A 23,119-nucleotide genomic window follows, 5' to 3' on the forward strand; every position below is an offset into this window, starting at 1 on the left:
GGTCAGGCCTGAAACATGAGCAAGAAAGTAACTTCCAGATGGCTAGACTCACCCTGACTGGTGTACAGTTTCATCATCTTCTCTTTCCACTCAGCATGATTCTGGGAAGCCTGTGCTGGCTGTCGCTGGCTGCTTTCTTCTCTGAGAGCTGGTGCACTGCCCCAAATGAGCTGAGGAATATCCAAGATCTGAGCCAGATGTCCGGACACCAGACTGTCTCCATTGTGCTGAAGGAAAAAGACGAAAAAGACCTAAAATTTGAGTATGATGGCAGTTGACAGTGAAGCTATCAGGCATAACGTGAGCTCTGGGAGGACCAACAGACCACAAAAGACATGCCATAGAACAATGGGTAGGCAGCCTAGGGTCCTACGTGACATAAAGTTAATGTGGTGGCCTACCTGGGGTCAGGAGAGTAGGAGAATGGCAGTGGGAGACTAGGGAGGGCCCAGCTCAGGACCTTCTAAACAGGATGTGACCAACAATGGGTGCGGTGGTCCATAATAGCTGGATCAGATTAAAATAGTCTCAAGACTTCCTCTGCAGGGTGGCAGGCAGAGTTTTCTAACCCTTTCCCCTAATAAATTTTCAACTTAGCTTTGTTCTCTCTCTCTCTCTCTCTCTCTCTCTCTCTCTGTCTCTCTCTCCCTTCCTTCCTTTCTTCATTTTTTTGATTTCTACCTGCCTTCTTTTTTTTCTGAGTTTCTCTGTGTAGCCCTGAATATCCTGGAACATTCTCTATAAACCAGACTGGACAAGAACTCAGAGATTCATGTGTCTCTGCCTTCAGAATGCTAGGATTAATGGCGTGCACCACCATAACTGACAAACTTCAGCTGTTTCTTAAACTTCTTTACATATTCTTGCATCTTATACACCTACTTACTTATAACAGATTGAATTTTAAGTAAGCTGAACTTCTCAGAAAAGCACAACGCTTTTCTAGAAGTATCCATCCTAGGGGGAGCAAAGCAGAGAGAAGGACAGTAAGAAGAGAATTTTAGGTCATGTGCACACTAGAATCTAGGATGCTGCATCTCAACTTGGCCAGTTTGCTTTGCCTCCTTCATTGCTGTGCTTACACTCTTGAGTACTTGACCAACTACTGCATCCTATCAGAATTCTTCTCTTTGGAGAACAAGAAGGATCAAATGAACAAATGAATGAAAGAAAGACACAGAAAGATGAAAGGAAGAAAGAGAGAAAGGAAGGAAGAGACTGCTGGTAAGGTCAAGAGCAGAGAAAAAGAGAGATCCTCTCCACTTAGTCAGAAAACCAGTGAGGTAACTGGAAGTAGGAGTCAGGAGGGCGGAATTAGGTTGAGCAGTGTCACCTGATTTCTTAGCACTGATACATGGACCTCCTTTCAGGCTAATCAAATTAGACCTTGGGCATAAGGTACATAATTCATTCTCTCTCTCTCTCTCTCTCTCTCTCTCTCTCTCTCTCTCTCTCTCTCTCCATCCATCCTCTGCGTGTTGAGGGGAGGTTGTTGTGAGGTTGTAGTGATGTGTGGGATATGTAAGCTCCTAGTATGATGTCACAGCGTATCCAAGGAAGAGAATAACCACACCGGGTGATCAAATATAGGTGTGTGTGTGTGGCACTGGTGTGCGTGGGTGGGTGTGGGTTTCTGTGCACACTTCTGGTAGATGCCTAAGGAAAGGTATGGGTGTGTTTTCGCAGGTGCTGTCTCTTTTTTTCTGAGACAGTGTCTTTATTGACCTGAAGCTGACAAAATGGGGTAAGTGGTCTGACTGGTAAACCCAAGGAACATTACGACTGCACAGTTTTGTGCTGGATTTTATGTACAGACTATCAGAACTGGAATTTTTACTTAGATTCTGGGGGTGGAATTTGTGTCCTCATGCTTGCAAAGAGAGCAGCTTGCTAACTGAGCTATTCTTCAGATGCTAGGATGAAGTTTAATTTGGGATACAAGATAATCAGACATGTAGTTTTTAAAAAAGTGGATTACTAAAAAAAAGTGGCTGTATTCTGAAAACATTAACTTAGACCCTGAGAGTTAAATGTTTCCCAAATCAGCTAGGCCTCCAACAGACCAATTTATTATTCCACCAAAACCCAATTTGGTGAGCCAGAGTTTATAACTTACAGCTAACGGATGAGGGATTACTTACAGGGGCAGAGCAGCAACTGACTGTGGCGTGGAAGAAGGATTCCTTCTCTGTAGCTGGATAGATGGAAGTGCCTGCCCTGTCAATGGACCTTCCACACTCTTGGTACTCTAGTGTCTCCAGAGGCTACAGAACCACATGTAACTGGGACAGAATCTCACACAGCTGAAAAGGAAAAGCCTCAAGAGAGACTGGAATCTCAGGTGAGAGTCTAATGACACCTACCCAAAGCCTTGTATAAAGAAACTTCAGCAGGCAGGTGGTGATAGCTTGTAAAACAGGGAAGCTGAGTAAGCCATGGAAAGCAAGGCAGTAAGCAGCATTCCCGCACTGGCCACTGTATACTGGTATATTTGTGTTTAAATGAATAAAGCTTGCCTGAAGATCAGTGGGCAAAGCAGCCACACCCCTCAGCTATACGGGAAAGGGCAGTGTATGGGGTGGCACACACCTATCATCCTAGAACTCGGAAAACAGAGGCAGGCAAATTTCTGTGAGTTCCAGGCTATCCTGAAATATACAAGATTAATAAAGAAACATATCCAGGTGGTGTTGGTTTACACCTTTAATGTCAGTGTTTGGGAGTCACACACTTTTAATCCCAGCACTAGAGAGTTGGAGACAGGAGCAATATGCTGAGCAGAGGGATGAATATAAAGGAGAAGAGACGGGAACTCACTGGAGTATGGAGTGTGAGGATTCGTGGTGACAAGACCTTGCCCTTTGAGTCTGAACACAAGGTAGAGTAAAAGGTCTCTCTAGTGGTTTGCTGCTTTGCTTTTCTGATCTTCAGCTTGGACCCCAATTCCTGTCTCTGGGTTTGTGTTATTCTGCTACACCTCTGCTTTGATTCCTGCTTCGAGATTCCTTCCTTGAGTTCCTTTCACAAAGGACTACAACTGTAAACTTAAATAAATCTTTTCAACTTGACTTTGAACACAGTGATTACAATTTAAAACTAAGACAGCATATTCCCAAGTGGGGGATGAACCAGACACCTTAAACCTCACATTTGAGCCATCGATAATCTTCAATGTGTCACATACCCTGCATTCAGAGCCTCTAACCACCATAAGGCCACTTCCTTTTAAGAAAATTTTTTTTAATTTTAGAGATTTATATTTTACGGAAAAGTTGCAAAAAAAAAGGCAGAATATTCACAAATGCCATGCAGCTGGTTGATTCTTTTGTTACTACTTTGAGTAGATGTGTCAAAACTGAGCCAATCAAGGCATTCCGAATCACTGAATCCATGGTTTATTGAGATTTCCTTACCTTTTACCATTACTCTTTACCATTGTCCATTACAAAATCCCACGAGGAGCCTAATACATACAACAGTGGTTCACATGGCTTTCCTGTAAGACCATGTCACGCGCGCGCATGTGTGTGTGTGTGTGTGTGTGTGTGTGTGTGTGTGTGTGTGTGTGTGTGTAGTTTGTGCTGAGGAATCATTTCTTAGATTTCTAGGATAAAATGAAACATTAGTGTGTTGCATCCTTCCCTCCTGTCTTTAACTCAATGGAGTCACATTTGGGAAGAGCATGTGTACAATAAACCTTGATGAGGCTTCCATAAGAAGTTCTTTTCTGAAGTAGATCACCTCCGTCATGCTTACAGAGAACATCAAATTCTTCATGTTGTATATTGTTCATTTTATAAAAGCTCCCTCCAGAAATGGAAGGCTCACAGACATGGTGGCTGTCCCAGTTTTATTGTCTATTTAACACAGTGTCAACTGGGAGGAAAGCATCTACTGAGACACTGCCTACATCAGATGAGGAGGTTGATCTTTGGACACATCTGTGTGTGGTTTCCTTGATTATTAACTCACATAAGAAGTCCCGGTCTGCTGTAGGCAATACCATTCTTAGGGAGGAGGCTCTGGGTTAGATAAAAGTACCAGAGAAGCATGAGCCTATGACCAAGCTAGAGAAGGGACAAGCTAACAGCACTCTTCCTTCCAGGTTCCTCCCTTGAGTTCCTGCCCCGATTTCCCCAGTGATGAACTGTGACTTGGAAGCCTGTACCAAATAAATCCTTTCATCTCTAAGCTGATTTTGTGTTGGAGTGTTTTATAACAGCACCAGAAACTACTACTGTGGACCACCCTGTTGGCCGGCACAGGCAAGGAAAGGCACATTCCAGACTAGTATGGGCTAATTAATGAAACACTGAATCAAAAAGTAAAACCCAAACCGTAGTGATAACCACAAAATGAAAGTGTAAATCCACTCTTAGGAATACAGGTCGTTGAACAACAGTATTCTGCTGTGTCATGGTATGCCAATGCCTGTCTCTAATGTTCATTCTCTCCTCTCAGAGCCACCAAAGTCCTCCCGTCTCTTGGGCTTTCTCTAATACTACTGCATGTATGAGATGGATTGATATACCATGTCTTCTTTTAAAGGGACAATGGAATGATTTTTCATGTGTGTGGAAAGATTGAGAGAGGAGGAAACCTCATTTGTATACATGGATAGCTGGAAATCCCAAGACCACGAATTGAAAACATGGCCAATCCGCTCCATACACTTCAGGTACTAGCATATTACGCACGACATGGTTTATTCAAAAAGTTTTGACTTTCTCATCAGTGACCTTGGAGCCTAGAAGAGAGTGGTGTCATTTTCGATTGATATGATAGAATTAACCACACCCGATCAAAACAACAAATATAACTTAATAATTGAAAACAGCGAAACTCACAGGACCTGGGTAAAGGTTCTGATGTCAAAAATGGGATTGGTGAACACATTTCGAAGAGAGCAAGTACACCTGGATTCCCAGATTTTCTTTCCTAGACCCAGGATGCCACACTCTAGCCAAATGTGATTGGCTGAGCTTCCCCATCATCTCCACCTTCTGTCTAAACAAGATCAAATAATACACAATACAACTATATACAATAGGAACAGATACCAAATATGAAATTACAAGCAACAAACAATATTAAGAAACACATAACTAAAGTTTTACTAAGCATTTTATTTCAAGGAGTCTAAATAACTTATTGAAATTAAGTTTAGCTAAATCATGAGGAGGGTAACTACAATTCTCTAATCTTAATTTCCATCAAAATACTGAGAAGGGAAGTAATATTATATGAGCACCCAGGAAGTACTAACGAGAAACTTACAAAATGTGCCAAATGATAGAGACAACTGACTCCTAGGCAATCACCCAAAGTCTCCTTTGCAATGTTGAGTCAACCAACTTTGGCTAAGGCCTAATGTAACTGACATACCATTTTGAAAGGCAAGAAACTTTTCAGAACTATCTTACCTTGTTTTTGCAGGATATGAAAATCCTGTTTTTATCCATTTATGGATACTTTGTAGCTCTGTCAGTGGTCAAGGTATGGGCTTTTCTTTGCCCAAAGGCCAGTTCTGCCAAGAAGTAGACAAGCTCCAAGTGGAATGTCTTTGGTGCTCAACATTCTCTAGGGAATAGAACGGTGTTGCCAGGAGCGATTGTGTCTCACTACCACAGAATTGTAGGTTAGAGTAGATTCTACTATCTATACTAAATATAATCTCTATGTATCTAAAGAACCTGATTAGCCTAAATATAAATAGGATAAACATAGATGACTATTGATCTATAATTCTCGATGCCTATCTAACTTAAAGACTAAGAGAATTAACAACTGTCTAATAAATGAGGACAATGACCTTGAAATGTAAACAATATATATCGTTACATAAACACTATGTAAGTTACTTAATCAGAGGTAGAAATGTACATTGGAACATGGTATATATATATATAAATACATAAAAAATGATTTAAACAGATGTAGCAGACTCACATACAGTATTCAATATAATTTATCTTTGTATCAATATATAAAAATTGATACCAATATAATTTTCTAAAAACAATAACTCACAAATACGAATCTATTATCCCATCACCAATTTTCCCTCTTTTTTTTTCAAGAATACCCATGAGCCTATGAAATACTTCGCCTATCCCTCAACCATATACCAATTATAACCAACTCCAAAAGGGTGTCCCTAAACCTGAAGGCAAACTCTGCTGGGAGAGGGGACGTTATCCTCTAAAATTGCTGTCATGGGGGTGACGTTCTTCTTAGGGGTCCTGTGAAAATAAAAAATGGTAAAATTCCAAGATTAATATTTGGTCTGGGAAAATTACAAATAGTGTCTGAGTGTTTTGAGGAAGTCTGGCCAGGGTGTTGTAAAAGATATGCACCATTAGGAATTTTCTTGTGCGGTTGGTACCAAATATCATGTCTTGTAGTTGCACTATCAACATTATGATGTCATATTGACCAGGTGGAGTCAATATGTGTGGCCCCATCTTCTTCTTGGAAACTTCAAAGATCACTGCAGGAAAATACATTATTTCTTCTGGGGAACTAAGCATTATCTATAAAGACATATACAGACATATATATTCAATGAAATGTATGATAAAGACAGAAACAGATATGAGGAAAGGTAAAGAAAGTTTATAAATTATTTTTATTATTATTATTTCCCATATCGTGGCTCTTGACATGAGAAAGAAGCTCTGGGATATCTCTTATGAACAGGCTTGGAATTGGAGAGGGACTGAGCTAGAGTCCAACTCCAAAACCAGCTCTCTATATTTATAAATAAATGCACATTAACACATATTTAAAATATGTTTATTATAATTTATTTACTGAACCTATTCAGGTTTCTTGCTGATCCTTATTGGGTTGTAAATAGTTTCCATCTGTCAGTATTCAAATATCCAGGGTCCCTTGAATTCTTTGAAAATGAGTGTTTTCCTAGGGAGATAAGCAGAGATCCCTGCCCCCATCCTATATGTTGTTCTTACCATCGGTATGATTATCATCATTTTGGATGAGCTGTCATTTCTTCTTTCTAAGAGATTCCTCCTCTTCAAACTGAACCTTTATTAAATTTGATAGTATCCACCATTTTTCTTCTCCAGTGGAAACAAGAGCAAAACCACTTCCCCAACACAGCACGTATCCTGGCATCCATTGCAAGGTCAACACATCTTTTAAATAAGCTGGTTGATTTAATTCAGCAGACTTTTCTATTATCCAATGACTTTCTGCAGCCTTTGTCCCCTTCTCATGAGCGTTGAGAAAACTCAAGGTTAATAAAGCATTATCAGTGAGGAGAACTGGGAGCCAATGACTGGGTGCTCAGAACAAGTGAGGTCCAGACCTGGGGCACTAGCCCAGGACATAGCACCAATTGCAGTGGCTGGTGCAGGCACAAGCTCCTTGCTCTTAAGACCCCTTGCTGTGGGCTGGGATGTGGGAGAAAGCTGCCTGCAGTGAGGGCATGAGATGGTGCAGATATCAATGAACAAATCCTTGTGGTGTGGCCTCAACTGGCCAGATCCTTAATGGGCTCTAAAAAGCCTCAAGGACAGGCACCAAGTGGTGGTGCATTCGATCAGCAAGCTAGAATTAACCAGACCACCTTAAAATAACAGATATAATTTAATAATTGAAAACGGGGAAACTCACACGACCTGGGTAAAGATTCCCATGTCCAAAACAGGTTTGAAGAACACCATGCAAAGAGAGGCAAAGAGAGCTAATTCACCTGGATTCCAAGGTTTTCTTACCTGTCTCCAGGCAGCTACACCCTAGCCAAATGTGATTGGCTGAGCTTTCCCATCCAGAGACCAACTTCCTCTAAAGGGTGGTGACAGAAAAAGTTAAATCAGTCTCTTAGCCATTGAAAACATTCTTCATGCCTGAAGGTGACATAGATGTTTTCAGAAAGAAAGAAAAGTAAGAGTCCTGAGAACAAGCAGAAATACACAAATATAAACAATCAGAAATTCTTCAAGCTGAAGAAAAGAATACCAGAAACAACAACATCCTTTGTTGCAAATAAAGACGATCAGTAGGCTTGAATGTCTTCTTAATGCCAAGTTCCCTATTTCCACTTTTTTCCTTTAAAATACACACAGGGCCTGGAAAGATGGCCCAGTTCCAACAGATGCTTGTGCAGAGCAGGATGGCCTGATTTTGCCTCTCTGGGTGCAGTAAAAAGAAAGAAGTGACTCCTAAAAGTCGCCTGCTACCTCCACGTGTATATTGTGACACACATGCATAAATACATGCAGACAGATGAAATATAAAATATATGTGAATGCTTAAAAGCATGATAACATTTTGTGTGTGTTTAACACATATGCATGTGGATTATCTATAGGGTATTGTAGAATAAAGAGCACTAGAAAACGGCAAATGTATTTCTATTGCTAAATATTTTACTTTTAAAATATAATTTCACCCTGAAACCGATACTGTACTGAACTTCACAATGTGTCCCCAGCTGGCCTCAAACTCATGTCCAACCCTTTGCTTCCACTTCCTAAGCTCTGGGATTACAGGTATGTGGCACCACACTTAACATCAGGATTTACACTCGGGAGATAGTGGCCAAAAAGCAATACTGTTGTAGACTATAAAATAGTAAGGACATGTAATTTATAATCACTAAAACAAATCAGAAAGGCTAATGAGAAATGAGAAAGTTCTAAAGCTAAAACATTAACAATAAGAATTAGAGAAACAAAATATGACGGGGATAAGAGTGCAAATGATAAAGAGTAGAATGTCACAACAGATACATTAGATATTAATGGATCAAACACTGCAAATAAAGGATGAATATTATCTGAACAGATACAAAAGCAAGAACAGTAATAGTTTATCAGTAAAATAGAGAGATTAAGAAGTGTGTTTGAGGGTTGGGAGCATTGCTCAGCAGTTAGCATCACTGACTGCTGTTCCAGAGGACCCGGGTTCAATACCCAGCACCCACATGGCAGCTGGATGGGAAGGGGATAAGGGGAGATGGGGAGAGAAAAGGTAGAAGGGAAGGAGGGGGGACTTGGGGAAACAGGAGGATCGGGATAAAGGAAGGTTGGATAGGGGAGCACGGAACCATAATTCTTAGTTAAGGGACCCACTTTAGGGTGGGCAGGAGAATTGACCCTAGAGGGGCTCCCAGGTGCCCAAGCTGAGGTCCCCAGTTAGTTCCTTGGGCAGCTGAGGATAGGGAACCTGAAATGACCCTATCCTAGCGCAATACTGATGAATATCTTGCATATCATCCTAGAACTTTCATCTGGTGATGGATGGAGATAGAGACAGAGACCCATACTGGAGCAATGGACTGAGCTCCCAAGGTCCCAATGAGGAGCAGAAGGAGGGAGAACATGAGCAAAGAAGTCGGGACCATGAGGGGTGCACCCACCCACTGAGACAGTGGAGCTGATCTACTGGGAGCTCACCAAGGCCAGCTGGACTATTACCAAAAAAAGCATGGGATAAAACTGAACTCTCTGATCATGACGAAAAATGAGGGCTGATGAGACGCCAAGGACAATGGCACGCAGTTTTGATCCTACGCAATCTGCTGGCTTGGTGGGAGCCTAGCCAGTTTGGATGTTCACCTTCCTAGATATGGACAGAGGGGGGAGGACCTAGGATTTACCAAAGGGCAGGGAACCCTGACTGCTCTTTGGACTGGAGAGGGAGGGGGAGAGGAGTGGGGGGAAGGGGAGAGGGGTGGGAGGAGGGGGAGAAGAGTGGGAGGAGGGGGAGGGAAAGGGGAGGCTGGGAGGAGGTGGAAATTTGTTTTTTTTCTTTATTCTTCTTTTATCAATAAAAAATGTTGAAAATGAAAAAAAAAGAATTAGAGAAACAAAATATGAGCAGATAAGAGTGCAAAAGATAAAGAGTAGAATGTCACAACAGATACATTAGCTATTAATGGATCAAGTACAACAAATTAAGGATGAATATTTTCTGAACAGTTACAAAAGCAAGAACAGTAATACCTCATCAGTAAGACAGAGAGTTTAAGAAGTGTGTTTGAGGGCTGGGAGGATGGCACAGGAGTTAGCATCACTGACTGCTCTTCCAGAGGACCCGGGTTCAATTCCCAGCACCCACATGGCAGCTCACAGCTGGCTGTCACTAAAATTCCAGGGGACCTGGCACTCTTACACAGGCCCATATCAGGCAGGTCAAACACTCAGGCACATAAAAAAAATAAGTAATTCTCTTTAAAGTAGAAGAAAAGGATGCTGTCGACAGTGGTGATGCTGTCACAGCTTTTAGAATCATTTACTGCTCATTTAGTCAGGGCTGGTTGCTGGGAACAGCTTCTGGTCTCAGTTCAGTTTAGTCTACTTAGATTGTTGGTGGGGTTTGCAAGTTTGCTGTTTGAGCACTTAGCCCCCAGCAGCCGGCACTGTTGGAGGAGTGTGTGGAGCATCCCAGGCCTGTAGCATGAGGGCAGTGCCTTTGAAGGCTGTTAAACTTAGCACTCACTGAATCTGATCTGTAAGCTTTGCATCCTGGCCATTGCCACATGAGGAGTCTCCACCATGTGCCGCGGTCCCAATTACCAGCACCTTGATGGCATTGTGTGTCACTTTTCCTGGGTAGGGAACTTATATCAGACCAAATTGTGGGTGAGGACTTTACACAACAGGGTTGATTGTAAAGCGCTTGCATCACTAAAAGCCCACTTGGTCACTGGTGATGACTCATGGAGTCTGCATCTATCTTAATCTCCAGGAGTGGTGGTTGACTCCAAAGTAACATCCTTTTCCAGACCCAACAGAGCTGACGCACATAGGACCTCACAGAGACTGTGAGATCACTCACAAGATCAGTAGGAACTTAAGCCAGAAAATCCCTGCAAGGAGGAGGGGAAGTGGCCACAAAGCCCTACACCTAGCCAAGTAGCTATATGTGATGGATAGCTGCTTTCTCAATGGAGTGACACTGAGTACAGCAAACACACCCCAGAACAGGCCCAATGTCCAGTAGTTTCCAGTATAAATAGGACTCCATGGTTTTGTTTTTGACATATAAACAGACTGTTTTGTTTGTTTTAAGCAAGAGAAAGAGCATGACGTTGTGTTATTTGTAGTTAGGTAAGAGTGAAATATGATAAAAATAAATGAAAAATTTAAAAATACGGAAAAATTAAAAGTTAAATATCTATGTTGCGGCGATGATGAGGGGATGGCTCTTCCAGAGGCCCTGACTTCAGTCCCCAGACACCAAATGGTGGCTCACAACTGCCTGTTATTCCAGTTCCAAGGGATATGACTCCATCTTATGAGCTCCATGAGCAAATCCAAAGACACAAACGCAAGTAAAATACCCATACACATGAAATTAAAATAAACAAAACCTGAAATAATATTAAGATATACCGGTTGTTCTGCATAGTGCTCTTAGCCATGGGCCTGTTTTCAGTTTGCAGTACCTACTGACACCAATCTGTAACTGTGAGAGGCCACTCTGGGCTATTTAGCCCATGTTTATTTAGACCATGGTACATAGCAGGACACACACACACACATACATACATACACACAACACATTGTCTACATAGTCTGTATATTTATATACTTACTTCACCATTATAGTGATTCCATATTACAAGTATTGTTGCCATCCACAACACAATTTTGTGTGCCTCCCTACTTTCCTGCGGTGGACCAGTACAAATTCTACCTGTGCTTAGAAATGTTGGCCTAGCCTTAACAGAAGAGAAAAGCTTCTCACCAGGATCTCTGTCGACATCAAGTGGTCAAGGATGTGGGGGCCAGCAATGAAGACAGTAAGGACCATGAACAGAAGAGGAGAAGAACCAGGGCTGTGAGAACAAGACACCCAGTCACAGGGAGGAGCTGCTCTGATGCGTTTCCCAGCAATTGTTGTCACGTTATCCACAGTGGGCACTATGATGCATAAAACTGATGTCACAAAGCTCCTGAAACCAGAGCTGGAGCCATGAATTCATGTGTTCCCGGGAGAGACCAAGTCTCGACCCTTCTAGCCTAGGGAATCATGAGGCTATGACCAAGCTAGAGAAGGGACAAGCTAACAGCGCTTTTCCTTCCAGGCTTCCTTCCTGCAGGTTCCTGCCTTGAGTTACTGCCCTGATTTCCCCAGGGATGAACTGTGACTTGGAAGCTTGTGCCAAATAAACCCTTTCTTCTCAAAGCTGATTTTGTGTTGGAGTGTTCTAGAACAGTCCCAGAAACTGCTACTGTGGCCAACCCTGTTGGCAGGCACGGGCAAGGGAAGGCACATTCCAGACGAGTGTGGGCTACATAATGAAACATTGAATCAAAAACTAAAACCCAAACCTTAGTGATAACGACAAAATGAAAGTGTAAATCCACTCTTAGGAATAGAGGTCGCTGAACAACAGTATTCTGCAGTGTCATGGTATGCCAATGCCTGTCTCTGATGTTCATTCTCTCCTCTCAGAGTCATCGAAGTCCTCCTGTTGTTGGGCTTTCTCTAATACTAGTACAGTATGAGATGAATTGATCTACCATGATTTCCTTTAAAGGGACCAAGGAATTGATTTTTCATGTGTGTGGAAAAGTGAGAGAGGAGGAAAGCCTAATTTGTATACATGGATAGCCGGAAATACTAAGCCCACGTATTGAAAAGGTGGACAATCCCCTTCATACACTTGAGGTGCTAGCATATCAAGCATGACGGGTTTTATTCAAAAAGCTGTGGCTTTCTCATCAGTGACCTTGGACCCTAGAAGAGAGTGGTGGCATATTCGACCTGTATGCTAGAATTTGCAAGACCATCTTAAAACAACAGATATAATTTAATAATTGAAAATGGGGAAACTCAAACGACCGGGTAAAGGTTCCTATGTCCAAAACAGGTCTGGAACACAGCAAGAAGAGTGCAAAAGAGAGCAAGGGCAGCTGGATTCCCAGGTTTACTTCCCTGGCCTTGGCAGCACCACCCTAGTCAAATGTGATTGGCTGAGTTTCACCATCAAGAGAGCAACTTCCTGTAAAAGGTGGTGACAGAAAAAGTTTACTCAGTCTCTTATTCATTGAAAATATTCTTCATGAGAGGACACCAGAAAATGGAAAGATCTTCCTTGCTCCTGGATTGGGAGGATCAACATAGTAAAAATGGCAATTCTACCAAAAGCAATCTATAGATTCAATGCAATCCCCATCAAAATCCCATCAAAATTATTCACAGATCTGGAGAAGACAATATTCAACTTTATATGGAAAAAAAAACAAGGATAGCCAAAACAATCTTATACAACAAAGGAGCATCTGGAGGCATTACCATCCCTGACTTCAAACTCTACTACAGAGCTACATTATTGAAAACAGCTTGGTATTGGCATAAAAACAGAGAAGTCGAACAATGGAATCGAATAGAAGACCCTGACATTAACCCACAAACCTATGAACACCTGATTTTCGATAAAGGAGCTAAAAGTATACAAAGGAAAAAAGAAAGCATCTTCAACAAATTGTGCTGGCAAAACTGGATGTCAACCTGTAGAAGAATGAAAATAGATCCATATCTATCACCATGCACAAAACTCAAGTCCAAATGGATTAAAGACCTCAATATCAGTCTGAACACATTGAACCTGATAGAAGAGAAAGTGGGAAGTACTCTACAACACATGGGCCCAGGAGACCACTTCTTACGTATAACCCCAGCAGCACAGACATTAAGGACCTCATTGAATAAATGGGACCTCCTGAGACTGAGAAGCTTCTGTAAAGCAAAGGACACTGTTGCTAATACACAAAGGCAACCCACCAACTGGGAGAAGATCTTCACCAACCCCGCAACTGACAAAGGTCTGATCTCCAAAATATATAAAGAACTCAAGAAACTAGACCGTAAAAGGCTAATCAACCCAATTATAAAATGGGGCATTGAGCTGAACAGAGAATTCTCAACAGAAGAACTTCAAATGGCCAAAAGACACTTAAGGTCATGCTCAACTTCCTTAGCAATCAGGGAAATGCAAATCAAGACAACTTTAAGATTCCATCTTACACATGTCAGAATGGCTAAAATCAAAATCACCAATGATAGCCTTTGTTGGAGAGGTTGTGGAGAAAGGGGTACACTCAACCATTGCTGGTGGGAATGCAAACTTGTGCAACCACTTTGGAAGGCAGTATGGCGGTTTCTCAGGAAATTCGGGATCAACTTACCCCTGGACCCAGCAATACCACTCTTGGGAATATACCCAAGAGAGGCCTTATCATACAACAAAAGTATATGCTCTACAATGTTCATAGCAGCATTGTTTGTGATAGCCAGATCCTGGAAACAACCTAGATGCCATTCAATGGAAGAATGGATGAAGAAAGTATGGAATTTATACATATTAGAGTACTACTCAGCAATAAAAAACAAGGACTTCATGAATTTTGCATACAAATGGATGGAAATAGAAAACACTATCCTGAGTGAGGTAAGCCAGACCCAAAAAGAGGAACATGGGATGTACTCACTCATATTTGGTTTCTAGCCATAAACCAAGGACATTGAGCTCATAATTAGTGATCCTAGAGAAGCTAAATAAGGAGAACCCAAAGACAAACATATAGGCATCCTCCTGAATATTAACCTTCAGCAAGCGATGAAAGGAGACAGAGACAGAGACCCAAATTGGAGCACAGGACTGAAATCTCAAGGTCCAAATCAGGAGCAGAAGGAGAGAGAGCACGAGCATGGAAATCAGGACCGCGAGGGGTGCACCCACACACTGAGACAATGGGGATGTTCTATTGGGAACTCACCAAGGCCAGGTGGCCTGGGTCTGGAAAAGCCTGGGATAAAACCGGACTCTCTGAACATAGCGGACAATGAGGACTACTGAGAACTCAAGAACAATGGCAATGGGTTTCTGATCCTACTGCAAGCACTGGCTTTGTGGGAGCCTAGGCAGTTTGGATGCTCAACTTACTAGACCTGGATGGAGGTGGGGGTTCCTTGGACTTCCCACAGGACAGGGAACCCTGATTGCTTTTCGGGCTGGGGGGAGACTTAATTGGGGGAGGGGGAGGGAAATGGGAGGCGGTGGCGGGGAAGAGACAGAAATCTTTAATAAATAAATAAATAAATAAATAAATAAATAAATAAAATATTCTTCATGCCTGAAGGTGACAGAGATGTTTTCAAAAAGAAATAAAAGTAAGAGTCCTGGGAACAAGCACAAATACACAAATGTAAACAATCAAAAATTCTTCAAGTTGAAGAAAAAGTATACCAGAAACAAGAAAATCCTTTGGTGCAAATAAAGAACATCAGAAGGCTTAATGTCATCTTAACACCAAGTTCCCTATTTCCACTTTTTCCTTTAAAATACACAAGGGCCTTGATCATGGCCAAGTGCCTACAGATGCTTGAGTCCACCATGGTGATCTGAGTTTGCCTCCGTGGGTACACTGAAAAGGGAGAACTGACTCCTAAAATTTGACTGCTACCACCACGTGTATATTGTGACACACATGCATAAATACATGTGCACAAGATGTAAAATATATGTTAATGTTTAAAAGCAAGTTTTGATATTTTAGGTATGTTTAACACGAATGCATATGAATTAACTATAGTGTATTGTAGAATAAAGAACACTAGAAAATGGCAAATGAATTTCTATTGTTAAAAAGTTTTACTTTTGAAATATGATCTCACCCTGTCTCCCATACTGGACTGAACCTCACTATGTGGCCCCGGCTGGCCTCAAATTTATATGAAACCCTCTTGAGTCCTGGGATTACAGGGGTGAGGCACCAAACCTACCAACAGGATTTACTTTCTGGATAAAGGGATCAAAAAGCAATACTGTGTACACTATAAAATAGTAAGGACATATAATTGATAATCTCTAAAACATATCAGAAAGGCTGATGAGAAATGAGAGTGTTCTAAAGCTAAAACATTAAAAATAAGAATTAGAGAAACAATATATCAGTGACATAAGAATGCAAATGATAAACAGTAAAACGTGTCATCAGATAAATTAGCTATTAATGCATCAAACACTTCCAATAAAGACTAAATATTTTCTGAACAGCTATAAAAGCAAGAACAGTAATACCTTATTTGTAAGATAGAGAGTTTAATAAGTGTGTTTGAGGGCTGGGAGGATGGCTCAGCAGTTAGCATTACTGTCTACACTTCCAGGGGACCAAGGTTCAATTCCCAGCACCCACATGGCAGCTCGCAATTGGCAGTCACATGAGGAGTCTCCACCATTTACCGTGGTCACCATTATCAGCACCATCGTGGCATTGTGTGACATTATTACTGGGTAGGGGACCCATGCCAAATCAAACTGTGAATGAAGAGTTTACACAAACAGGGGTGACTCTAAAGCACTTACATCACTAAAAGCCCACTCCGTCATGGGTGATGACTCACGAAGTCTGCATCTATCTGAATCTCCGGAGGTGGTGGATGACTCCAAAGGAACATCATTCTCCAGAACCAACAGAGCTGATGCACATAGAACCTCACAGAGACGGTGAGATCACTCACGACATCTGCAGGAGCTCAAGCCAGATAAAATCCCAGCCTGGAGGAGGGGAAGTGGCCACAAAGCCCTACACCTAGCAAGTAGCTGTTCGATGGATAGCTGCTTTCTCAATGGAGTGACATTGGGTATGGCAAAGAAACCCGAGAACAGGCAACATGCACAGTAGTTTCCAGTATAAATAGGACTCCATGGTTTTGTTGTTGACTTATAAAAGGAATGTTTGTTTGTTTTAAGCAAAAGAAAGAGCATAATGTTAAGTTGGGAGGAGTTGGGGAAGGGGGAAAATATGGTAAAAATAAATGTAAAATTTAGAAATAAAGAAAAATTAAAAGTAATATATATATAATGCTGAGGCACTGAGGAGTTGGCTCCTGCAGAGGACCTGACTTCAGTCCCAAGACCCCAAATGGTGGCTCACAACTGCATGTTATTCCAGTTCCATGGGATATGACAGCATCTTATGACCTCAGTGGGCAAATCCACAGACACACACGCTGAGAAAATATCCATACGCATAAAATTAAAATAAACAAAACCAGAAATAATAATAATAAGATATATCTTTTGATCTGGATAGTGCTCTTAGCCAGAGGAACAAAGTTCAGTTTGCAGAAACTACTAACAGCCATCTGTGACTGTGAGGCCACCCTGGGCTATTCAACCCATGTTACATAGCAAGATATACATACACACAAACACACACACACACACACACACACACACATAAACGTTCTCCACATAGTCTGTACATTTATATATTTATTCACCATTAGAGTGACTCCACATCATAAGTATTGTTGCCATCCACGTTGTACATAAAAGCAAAAGGCCCAGAGAGGCTAAATAAGTAGCTCCCAAGTCACAGAGCAACTAAGATGTTACCCATGATTTGGTCATGCCTCCTAGTCATCCTTATCATTGTGAGGTCAGGAAGCAACATGGGCCTTCTCTATGTAACCACATGAAGGAGGCAGTAGATACAGGAAACTGAAAAACACCCAAAATGGGACATTCAGGGCTCATTTCCTAGACTCTGGCAACTACTCACTCTCAGCACTATGATTTGGAAAAGGATCAGAAAGTCGAGGCAGGGGATGCCAGGTGGGCCATATACTGGTTCTCAGACTTTATTCACTGGAAGGGGTATAAGAAAGAGAGAGATGAGTGTGTGAAGGGAAAGTGCACAGACACCTGTTTGTCTGCCTCCCTAAATTCCTGCGGTGGACCAGAACTGTAGCGGCGTAAACGAATGCAGACAGTTTGTAAAAATATATATATAGTTTTAATGTAGAAATAGACTTACAGAACCACCGTTCCCGCGGAGACCAGGAGAGTAGAAGAGACAGCTCGGAGCAAGCTTGCCAAATTTATAGGCAGACATTAGCCTGAGGCGAACACGCCCCCTAAGGGGCAGGACTTATCCCTACATCTCCCCTTTTTGTCTAAATAAGACAGAACTAAACCAAATACAACTACATACAATAACAACAAATAATAAATATAACAAACAATATTGGGAACAAAAGCTTTGGTAAACATTCTATCTCAAGGAGTCCAAATAATGTAAAGAGTAACTACAATTATATAATCTTCAACTCAGTCAAAGATCTGAGAAGGGAATAAACACTACTCAACAAACGAGATATATCCAAAATGTGCAACAATTGATAGAGACAACTGACTACCTGGGCAATCACCCAAAGTCTCGTTTGCAATGTTGAGTCAACCAATTTTGGCTAAGGCCTAACATAACTGACATACCATTATTAAAGGCAAGGAACTTTTCAAAACTATCTTACCCTGTCCTGGCAGGATATGACAGTCCTGTTTTATCCATTGATGCACGCTCTGTATCTGTGTCAGAGGTTGAGGTATAGGCATTTCTTTTCCCAAAGGCCAGTTCTGCCAAATAGAAAGGCTCCAGGTGGAGTGTCTTTGGTGCTCAACATTCTCTCGGGAATGGAGTGGTGTTGCCAGGAGCAATTGTGTCTCACTATCACGAAACTCTGAGTTAGATTAAAGGCCATTTTCTACAGCTCTTTGAAGAGGTTGAAGATTATCTATCTATACTGAGTATAATCTCTATATATCTAAAGAACCTGATTAGTCTGATTATAAATGACAAACTTAGATGACTATTTATCTATATAATTCTCAATATCTATCTAACTTAAAGACTAAGACAATAAACAACTGTGTAACAAATGAGGATAATGACCTCCAAATATAAACACTGTACAAATATACATTGCAATATGGTAAATATATATCAATGCACAAACATTATATAAGTATCTTAATCAGAGGTAAAAATGTACATTGCAATATGGTAAATGTATACAATATATATATCAATACAATATATGTCAATACATAAAAATGTTTTAAACAGACATAGAAACATGCATGCATACAATAGTCAATATAATTTAACTTTGTTTCAATATACAAGAATTGATACCAATATATTTGTCTAAAAGCAGTAACTCACAATTATAAATCTATAATCCATCATTCCCTCTTTTTTTTTTTCAAAATGATCCCTGAGCTTATAAAATTCCTCCCCCAACCTCCCAACCCCTAAATGATGTCCCTAAACCCAGGGGTAAACTTTACTGGGAGAGGGGACGTCATCCTCTAGAATTACTTCCAGCTGTCATGGGGGCAACGTTCTTTCTGGGGGATCCTGTGAAAGTAAAATGATGGTTAAATTTCAAGATCAATGTCTTTTAAAATTGCAAATAGTCTCTGAGTATTTTGTGGAGGTCTGGCCAGAATGTTGTACAAGATGTGCACCATTTCAGCTAACCAAGTTGGGATCGTCTTGTGCAGCTGGTATCCAAAACAGGTCTTGTAGTAGCGCTATCAGTATCATGACGTCATATCAACCAGGTAGAGTTGTTGTTGTGGGGCCCCCATCTTCTTCCTGGAAACTTCAAATGTCACTTCGGGAAAAACTCATTGTTCATTGTGAAAAACTTAAACATTAATCATATAGACATATATATATACATACATATATATATTCAATAAAAGGCATGATATATATATTCAATGAAAAGTATGATAGATATGAAGAAAAGCAAGGATGTTTTCTAAACTCGTATTTCTTTCTGTCCCATATCATGGCTCTTGACATGAGACAGAAACTCCAGAAACTCTGGGTTTTTCTCTTACTAACAGGCTTGGAATTGGAGAGGGACTGAGCCAGAGTCCAACTTCAAAACCAGCTCTATATATTTATAAAGAAATGTTTAATAAGACATATAAATAAAAATTAATACTTACAAAATGTGTCCATCCATCAGTAATTAAATATTCAGGGTCCCTCAATTTCTTTGAAGATGAGTATTTTCCTGTGGAGATAAGAAAAGAACCCTGCCTCCAACCTATCTGTATTTCTTACCATCAGTATGTTCGCCATCCTTATGAAAGAATTGTTATTTATCTTTTCCAAGTGGCTTCTCTTCTTCAAACCGAACCTTTATTAATTTTGATGGTATCCACAATTTTTCCTCACCTGTGGAGATAAGAGCAAAACCCCTTCCCCAACATAGCACATATCCTGGCTTCCATTCTGAGGTCAGCACATCCTTGAAATAAACTGGTTGATTTAGTTCAGTAGACTTTTCCATTATCCAATGTCTTTCTGCAGCTGTTGTTCCCTTCTCATTAGCATTGAGAAAATTCAAGGTTAACAAAGCATTATGTAGCCTATTTCTGGGGGTGTTTTCCACCCCTTTCTGTTTGTTCAACATATATTTTATAGTTCGATTTGATCTTTCTGTGACTGCTTGACCTGTAGGATTGTATGGTATACCTGTAACATGCTTGATATTGTAATAATCAAGAAACCGTTTCATTTTCCTAGAAACATAAGCAGGACCATTGTCCGTTTTTATTTGTGTAGGTATACCCATGATAGCCATGACTTCTAAGAAATGAGTGATTACTGACTTCTAAGAAATGAGTGATTACTGAATCAGCTTTGTCTGAACTTAAAGCAGTTGCCCACTGAAAGCCTGAATAAGTGTCAATGGTGTGATGAACATATTTTAATTTGCCAAATTCTGCAAAGTGGAACACATCCATCTGCCAGATTTCATTCCCTTGGGTGCCCTTTGGATTAGCCCCTGCAGGCAGTGGCGTTTGGTTATACAAAGAGCAAGTAGGGCATTTCTTTACAATCTCCTTAGCTTGTTGCCATGTAATTGAAAACTCTTTCTTCAAACCTTTGCTATTAACATGATGTTTTTATGAAATTCAGAGGTTTGTAGCACACTACCAATCAGTAATTGATCAATTTCTGCATTGCCTTGGGCTAGAGGACCTGGCAGACCCATATGGGATCGGATGTGTGTTATGTACATAGGGCAAAGCCTGTTCCTGATCAAATCTTGAACCTAGAGAAACAATGAGGTTAGTTCAGTATCATCAGGTATAAATTCAGCAGTTTCAATATGTAAAATAACTCTTTCTGCGTATTGTGAATCTGTAACTATATTAATAGGTTCTTTAAAATCCCTTAGCACCATAAGAATGGCATATAATTCTGCCTTCTGGACAGAATTATACGGACTTTGTTCCACCTTATCCAAGTCTTCTGATTTGTAACCTGCCTTCCCTGATTTATTGGCATCAGTATAGAATGTACGGGCTCCAGTTATTGGAGCATCACGGATGATTCAAGGAAGAATCCAAGAAGTTCTCTTTATGAAGTTAAGGTGCTTGCTTTTTGGATAGTTGTTATTAATGTCTCCCAAAAAATTAGCACAAGCTCTTTGCCATGGTTCATTATCTTCCCATAATTTCTTTAGTTCATCAGCAGTGAAGGGCACTATAATTTCTGCTGGGTCTATGCCTGCTAGTTGACGAAGTCTCAGCTTGCCTTTTATAATTAACTCAGAGACTTTTTCCACATAAGTTTTCAGTTTCTTACTTGGTTTATGTGGTAAAAAGATCCATTCCAAAATAATATCATCTCTCTGCATTAAAATTCCTGTAGGAGAAATTTTTGATGGTAGTATGACAAGAATACAATCGAGCTCTGGATTCACCCTGTCCACATGTGCCTGTTGTAATTTTTCCTCAATCATTGTCAGTTCCTTTTCTGCTTCAGCTGTTAATTCTCTGGGACTGTTTAAATCTTTATCACCATCCAAGGTTTTGTTCAAATGAATTATTAGATCAGGTGTTATTCCAATAGCTGGTCGTAGACTGGAAATGTCTCCTAACAGTCTTTGAAAGTCATTAAGAGTCCGTAGGCGATCTCTCCTAATTTGTGCTTTTAGTGTCTTAATTTTTTGCAAACCTATTTTATAACCTAAATAATTAACAGAATCTCCCTTCTGAATCTTTTCAGGAGTGATTTGCAATCCCCATTTAGGTAAAAGTATCTTTATTTCTTCAAACAGTCTGTTCAAGGTATCCATGTTTGAATCGGATAACAAGATGTCGTCCATGTAATGGTATACTATAGATTTGGGAAATTTCTTGCGTATTATTTGCAATGGTTGGTTCACAAAATATTGGTACATATTTAACATACCCTGGGGCAGAACGGTCCAGTGGTACCTCCTCGAAGGTTGAGAATTGTTATAAGTAGGCACTGTGAAGGCAAATTTTTCTCTATCTTCTTTTTCAAAGGTATAGTGAAAAAACAATCCTTTAAATCAATAACTATGAGAGGCCATCCTTTTGGTAATAAAGAGGGCAAAGGAATTCCAGATTGCAGAGGGCCCATAGGTTGAATAACCTTGTTGATGGCCCTGAGATCTGTCAACCATTCTCCATTTACCTGATTTTTTCTTAACCACAAATACAGGAGAATTCCAAGGGCTGGTAGATTCTTCTATATGTCCAGCATCTAATTGTTCTTGTACCAGCTGTTCTAAAGCCTGTAACTTTTCCTCAGCTAAAGGCCATTGCTTTGTCCATATTGGTTTCTCAGTCAACCATTTTAGAGGCAAGGCTGTTGGTATCTCTGAAGGGACATCAATTGCTTGTTCTTGTACAGCCCGAATGGTCGGTTTTCTCCGTTTGTAATATCTTTTAATATTATTCTCAGAACTATAGGCTCTAGAAGTAGCAGGAATGTTAATTTCGGTATTCCATTGTTGTAATAGGTCACGACCCCATAAATTCATTGCGATATTGGCTACATATGGCTTTAATTTTCCTATTTGTCCCTCTGGCCCTATACATTCAACCCATCTCGTGCTCTGCCTTACTCGAGATAGGGTTCCAATTCCCAGGAGCTGAACATTTACATTCTGAAGAGGCCAATACGGATGCCAAGATTCTGGGGTAATGATACTTACATCAGCACCTGTGTCCAGCAGGCCAGTAATAAAAATGCCATTTACACACACTCTCAGTTTAGGTCTTTGATCATTTATAGAAGTTTGCCAAAACACACGTAACTTATCTTTCTGATCATTATTGCTTGTAACAGTAGGCATGGGGCTTCCTAATTGTCCTGATGAGGCACGTTCTCTGCAGAAACTGGATATGACTGAACCATGTTTGCCATGGGGGCCTGTGAGGCCCCCCTCTCACATTTCCCGACTGTATCAGGTTGCCTTGTCTATCTCTTGTAGACCTACATTCATTCGTCCAATG

The sequence above is a fragment of the Microtus pennsylvanicus genome, chromosome X, assembly GCF_037038515.1.
Source record: "Microtus pennsylvanicus isolate mMicPen1 chromosome X, mMicPen1.hap1, whole genome shotgun sequence".
Classification (NCBI taxonomy): Eukaryota; Metazoa; Chordata; class Mammalia; order Rodentia; family Cricetidae; genus Microtus; species Microtus pennsylvanicus.